We start from the raw sequence: 6,285 nt of genomic DNA, 5'->3' as shown, positions 1-6,285 counted from the left end.
GGCAGTTAGATTTCCATAAATTTCAAATTGAGTGGTGCATTTATGGTTTAAGGACCAAAAGGAAAAGGAAAACTGTTTCAGTCAGGGGAGTGGATTTCCAGAAATTTTAAATTGACCCCCACTTGGGTTGCATTTCTTATTTATGGACCAAAATTTCAAAAAAATGTATGTAATATAGGGACCAAATATGTAATTATCCCAAGTTTATGATATAAATAATATAATAAATTAAATTTTTCGTAAATTCATTCATTTTCTCCCAAAACCAAATTGGTAATCGTAAACCGTAAAATTTGATCGATTTGATTATATTTAAAAATTTATTTTGACATTTGAATCGAGTCAGGTATGAATGAATTGAATCGCAAGATTTGAATCATAAATCATAATCCAATGTCATATAATTTCCCAGCACCAAAAGAATAAATAAAGAAAATCGCAAACTCAACATAATGAGAAATTCAAGGAACATATAACTGCTACTTGAAATTTATTTATACCTCTCTAAACCATTTGAAAAACCTTCATCCGCATTGTCATTAGACTAACCATCTCCCATTATACAAGAATCTAGATACTGAAAACAGGAATATATATTTCATAATAATAATAGTAATAATAAAATCTTGATATAGGCTAATACCTATCAGTGCGAGCAAAACGTTCTCCGGCGACATAACCATTACCGGGAGCTCCCTCAGCTTGCCCTTGAAGTTCATTTTTCCTATCAGAGCCATAGACAGGTAAAATGGCATAATTTACTTTTACTGTTCCTAACATCGAATAAAATACGAGAAGCACAAAAATTGAGTTAATTGCAAATACCACCCCTGTGTAATCTATAATTGCCAAATACCCCCCTGTAAAAAAAAAATTCGCGTATGCCCCCCTGTGTTAACATTTTCGAAGCAGACTGCACCGTTTTTATTTTTAGGCTTTGACTAAAGGTAAAAAGACTGAAATGTCCTTGGGCTTTTTCAACAATTAGTATAGGATAATTGATTTTAATTACACCAAATTTTATATCATAATTATGTAATATTATATAAAATAAAATTATTTTGTAATTACAAAAAGTAAAAAATATATAAACAAAGAATTAAAATATATTGTAAATTAAAAGTTTTTATATGTGTTGTAATTTTGTATTTTATATTTTATATTAAAATAATGATAATCATGAATAAAAAAATCAAAAGAAAAAAAATAAAAAAATCACGCCTCCTTCCTGCACCAGTCACCACCACAACCTTCTTCAAATTCACCACCTAAATCCGCCACCTACAACCACATAAATCCGCCACCTAAACAAACAACAAAACGAAATATACAGAGACAGCGGCGGCGTATTTATTAATCGGCGGCGGAGAGATCTCCAGTGAGGTAGGGTCGCCGATAGAGTGTCTCCACTCTCCAGTGAGGTAGGGTCGCTGCTCGGAGTAGCCTATGATGATTGGCCGGCGATGGAAGGGGGAGTGTGCTGCCATGGAGGTGACATCCATGGCAGACGCAACAAAGTTGCAGGAGTTGGGGTAAGGTGTGGCGGAGGAAATAGGCGGTGTCGAGGGAGAGGAGTTTGAAGGAGGGCTGGGCGGCGGTGATGCGAGACGGCGGCGGTGTCCAGGGAGAGAAATTTGAAGGAGTGGGTGGGTGTCGGTGGGGCCAGACGGCGGCGGTGCAGAATTTATTAGTGGCTCGGAGGTGGGCCGACGGAAATGGGGAAGAAGGTGTGAACTTTGGAAATTACAATTTGGTCCTATAAATTTAGGTTATTTATAATTAAATCAATCTGATTTTTTCTTTCTTTATGAAGGGGTATTTATGCCATTTCCTTCCAAAAAATAGCTTGAATAATCGCAAAATTGGCGAGTGAGAGACACGAGTTGCCTCCAGGGGCCTTAATGCATTGACTTTGTTAACATAGGGGGGCATGAGTGAATTGTTTTTTCACAGGGGGTTATTTGGCAATTAGAGATTTCACAAGGGTGGAATTTGCAATTAACCCCACAAAAATTACCTTCAAACAGGTCTTGGGCCGAGGCAGTTGCACACTGCAGCCATCGCTTATTTCGTACCGCATGCCTTTATTCCGGTAGCCTTTAACGGAAGTTAGAACGACAGTGCATCGGAAATAGTTTAGTAGCTCTCTCTCCTGTCGAACAAAAAGGGCATCGAAAATATTCTATTCCCCAAAATCAGATCTATAACGAGATCAGTAAACAATTAAATCTTCTCTTAATGCAGGAATAATTTGCTCGAGGCACCTATGTGTTTATTTTTGTGCAAAACTGAAACACCTATTTTTACTTCACCTACAAAGAAGAAGAACCACTATAAACATGAGCATAAAAGCATCGAATAAATGAATCGTTACCTTTCCTCTTACTGCAACACCCCCTCGCTTCTTAATGGAATTGAAAGGAGAGACATGGAGAACTAATACGGATTCTGATTTCGTTATGTTAAAAGTTGGAAATATAGATACACTATTTCGTACGACTTAAAAGTACCTTAACATCCCATTGAAGGACAGCTTTTTCGGTTGGAGATCCCGAAACCTCCATTGCACCCTCCTAAACACTACAAGAGATAAAAACTCGGTTAATGATCACACTCCCTTCCGAAGCACAGACATTTATTTACGAAAAGACTTGAAAAATCCATGCTCACGTGCACTCACGTACTGATGAAAAGAATACATTAGATAGAAAAACACTGCCGGAAGTGTTCTGTGCAAGTCCCTCGTCTAGAAGAGAGGAAATTGTTGCATGCAACTGAGCACCGTCTTCAGGAGGATCCATCTTCTGTTTCCCAACATAAGCCTCAACTACAGTCATCTGTCTTGCGTGGTTTGTCAAAGTTAGTTACACCAAAGTCGGAAAAAAAAAAGGACAGAGAAAGTAAAATAACCTGATTCAGTGTCAATGTTGCAGTCTTGTCACTGCAAATGGTTGTTGCAGATCCCATGGTTTCACAGGCGGAAAGTCTACGCACCTGAAAGATATGTTGAGTTAATAATAAAGCTGTAATACAATTGAATAAACTAAATATTCTGGGAAAGATGAAGTAAAGTCGACATACCAAGGCCTTGTCAGCCATCATCTTTTTCATGGAGTATGCTAGGCTGTTATAAATTCAAGATAAATCGAAATCAAAATAAGGACAAAACGGCAACAATTGATGTACACAAAAGACAAGTTATGATACTCAAGACAAGGTTACAGCCAACGGGAGCCCTTCCGGGACTGCAACCACCACTATCATGACCTAAACGAAGGACTTCAGTCAATGAACAGAAAAAGGAAGGTTATCTAACGTATTCGCAATTACGTATCAAAATGTAGAAACTTACAGCAGCAGTTATGATATGTGTATAACCCCATCAACTATTTCGCCAACACTGGTCTCTCCATGGACGAACTGAACAGATCCATCGGGATTTTTTTACGTCCCCGTGAAAAATCTGAGGTAATTAATTTGTCAATGTTACTGATACTCAGAAAGTGGTCGTAGAATAAGATAACACGAAACACTGCCCAAATTACCTGATTAAGAGAATAATCAGCACGAAGAGAGCCACGGTGAGCCCAACGATGCCTATAAACGTTGCAACACCATTCAGGCGCACCTGTAATGTATCAACAGGATCCATAATTGGTTTTATTTATTTTCATGTAGTAAGTAAACAATGAAAAGATGAACCGTTATATCCAATAAGTACCTGCAAAGGAGTTTCTTCACCGGTATCTTCTGAGATACAGGCCATCAACAATCCCCATTCGGTGTTGATTCCGACACCAGTTACCTGAAACAGAAATTTGAACTTGTTATAATAATTCAACATCTGAAATTGGAACAGAAATTAAGCGTGGTCGAAAATTCGTTTACTGGAGGTGGGAAAGTTTTATATCTTACCATCATTGTTCCGGCACCAGCTGCTACTTTGCAACCAGACATCAAAAATGGAGATTTGTGGACCTGCAATAATGGCATTGTGTGTGAGAAATAAAAATATAATTATCTAATATTATAGAACCTTCAAAATAAAGTCTAAGCAGCTCACAATCTTGCTTTCTCCAGTCATGTTGGATGCGTCAATGGCGAGAGAATGTCCGCTTATCAAGATTCCATCGGCAGGAACCTGTGTAAAATACATTAGGAGACTCTTTTAGACAATGATGCGTGGTCCAAGAAAGTATATCGAGTAAAATCGGATCTGTTATCACCTGATCACCAATCTGGAGAGGTATGACATCTCCAACCACAATCTCGTATAGCGAAACCTTGTTTCTTCTGCCACCTCTGATCATCTGTACATATGTTTGTCCATGAGAGTACTCTAAAGAGAACAATAACAAGAAGGTAAAAAGCTTGAATAAGTTCGTGACTGGAATATTACCTCCAATTTGATGTTCCGTTTTTCTTCGTTTAAATTTTGAAACTGGAGGGACTGCCGATAATCACTAGTTGCTGAACAACAGATGCAATGATAAAAAGTGAAAATTATATTACTTCTCTCCTAAGGTTATAAATAACCAATCTGAATTTTATAACCTGTAACAAAAATAACCAGAAGAACAACAAAGGTGATGCTTCCTCCGTCGTACCATCCTTCCTCCAGGCCCTGGAAAACACGAGCAATTCTTAAATTTATATATGAAGGAAATTATATAAATTCTTTTAATACTATGGTATTGTTGTATTTCAAGCCAACCTCAGTTTTTATTCCGAGAGCCAAAGAGGCCACGGCGGCTATTATTAAAATAATGAGAGTTAGATCCTGCCAAGCCTCCCATAGGAATCTCTGCGCAAAAACAAACGTCGAATAAGTAAATGGTGGAAATGTATAAGTAAGAACATCCTATCAAACAAATATAACACTCTAGACAAGTCTTACCAAGAAACCCCTTCCTTTTTTCACGGGATACGTGTTTGAGCCGAAAGCATTCTTTCTTCGTGATAACTCATTTTCGTCACCGTATATCCCTGTTTCGACGTCTGTTTTTATCATATCTGCCAACCCTTTAACCTGAATAAAATGACGGTCGAGATTAATATTTATGCATATAGCATATGTTAGCAAACTTCCTAGAGAGATGGTGAAGGGAAAAAGGAAGTGTTACCCCTCCATATTGTTGCAGTGCTGTAATATTATGATCCATGTTCATCGAAGCAAGTTGCTCGAGTCCGATTTCATAATCACCGTTAGGAGATGGTGGAGCTACTGTCGTGCCTAATACTGATTTGACGAAAATCAAATCAGGTTTGTAGCAGAGATGGAAATAGGAAAACCCGCTTAAAAAGAAGCAACGCTCGAAAAATACCTATTGCTCGTTGTCTAGCCAACTTAAAGAGCAGTGCAGCCTACAACCACCGACACCAGAATATCAAGAATCGAATTAATAAAAGTACGGAATGAAGACTAATGTGTTTTAATATTACCCTTATGACCTGAGCATGTGCTCTGATCATCCGTCTTCTCTTTTCTTGTTCTTCGTCTTTTTTCAGGTCTAACGTGTAGCGGAAACATCACGAAGCATTAAGCACGAGGGCGGCTTGCTGCAAAAGGACCAAGACTTAGACAATCAGAAAGAGGTGCACATGCATGCATCAAGGAAACAACTCTTACGATAGAGTCACAACTCTTTAATTAACATTTCACTAAAGTTACAACCCTTCAAAATAACTCTAGAGACATGTCCTTTTATTCAATAGTTATAACTCTTTTAATTACCACAATAAAATAGCCAATAAAATTATAAATAATTTATCCATTAAATAACTTAATATAATATATAATATTATATACGTAATATATATAGACCACAATATTCTTACAATAAACACATAATTTTGGGTTAATCCCATTTTGTACCCTTAAAATGTGGTATTTTTGCACTTTGCACCCTTGAACAAACTTAATAGCATTTTGAACCATCGAAACACAATAAATCATTCACAATGTACCATGTGCTAAGAAAACTATATTTTTTTTCGTAAAACATTTTATTGTGAAAAAATAAATTAATATGTTGATGAGATGTATTTTTATTTTTACACTTTGCAATTTCGAAATGATTGATGAATAAAAGAAATGATATCATAAAAAATACCACCTAAAATATTAAATTACCTTTAAAAATTCACACGGAGTGCATGAAGCATTATTCATCGTGTTTCTAGGGTACAAAATGCTATAAATTGCTTTTTAGGGTGTAAAATGCAAAAAACCTATATTTCAAGGGTGCAGAGTACAACTAAGCCCATAAATTTACAACAATATTT

General features: G+C 36.8%; 1 long non-coding RNA gene and 1 pseudogene across 2 annotated transcripts; both read right to left on the bottom strand.

Moving 5' to 3' along the window:
- Nucleotides 1–411: 411 nt before the first annotated feature.
- On the bottom strand, nt 412–2,433 carry LOC148766804 (uncharacterized). The gene is made up of 2 exons (XR_016034177.1): nt 2,018–2,433; nt 412–724 (listed from the first exon to the last, which is right to left on the bottom strand). It is a non-coding gene; the product is annotated as an uncharacterized LOC148766804 (long non-coding RNA).
- Nucleotides 2,434–2,500: 67 nt separating this feature from the next.
- LOC105965391 (calcium-transporting ATPase 9, plasma membrane-type-like) lies at nt 2,501–6,172 on the bottom strand (annotated as a pseudogene). Its single transcript, XR_016034357.1, has 19 exons — nt 6,134–6,172; nt 5,443–5,559; nt 5,325–5,364; nt 5,124–5,239; nt 4,898–5,029; nt 4,715–4,804; nt 4,555–4,624; nt 4,400–4,470; nt 4,227–4,310; nt 4,064–4,141; nt 3,916–3,978; nt 3,722–3,805; nt 3,546–3,628; nt 3,353–3,463; nt 3,212–3,267; nt 3,082–3,124; nt 2,911–2,994; nt 2,671–2,837; nt 2,501–2,573 (listed from the first exon to the last, which is right to left on the bottom strand). The product of XR_016034357.1 is annotated as a calcium-transporting ATPase 9, plasma membrane-type-like (transcript).
- Between the last annotated feature and the right edge of the window lie 113 nt (nt 6,173–6,285).

The sequence above is a fragment of the Erythranthe guttata genome, chromosome 11 (genome assembly GCF_056151865.1).
Source record: "Erythranthe guttata isolate IM_541 chromosome 11, IM_541, whole genome shotgun sequence".
Taxonomy (NCBI): domain Eukaryota; kingdom Viridiplantae; phylum Streptophyta; class Magnoliopsida; order Lamiales; family Phrymaceae; genus Erythranthe; species Erythranthe guttata.
This window is presented reverse-complemented; position numbering and strand designations above follow the sequence as displayed.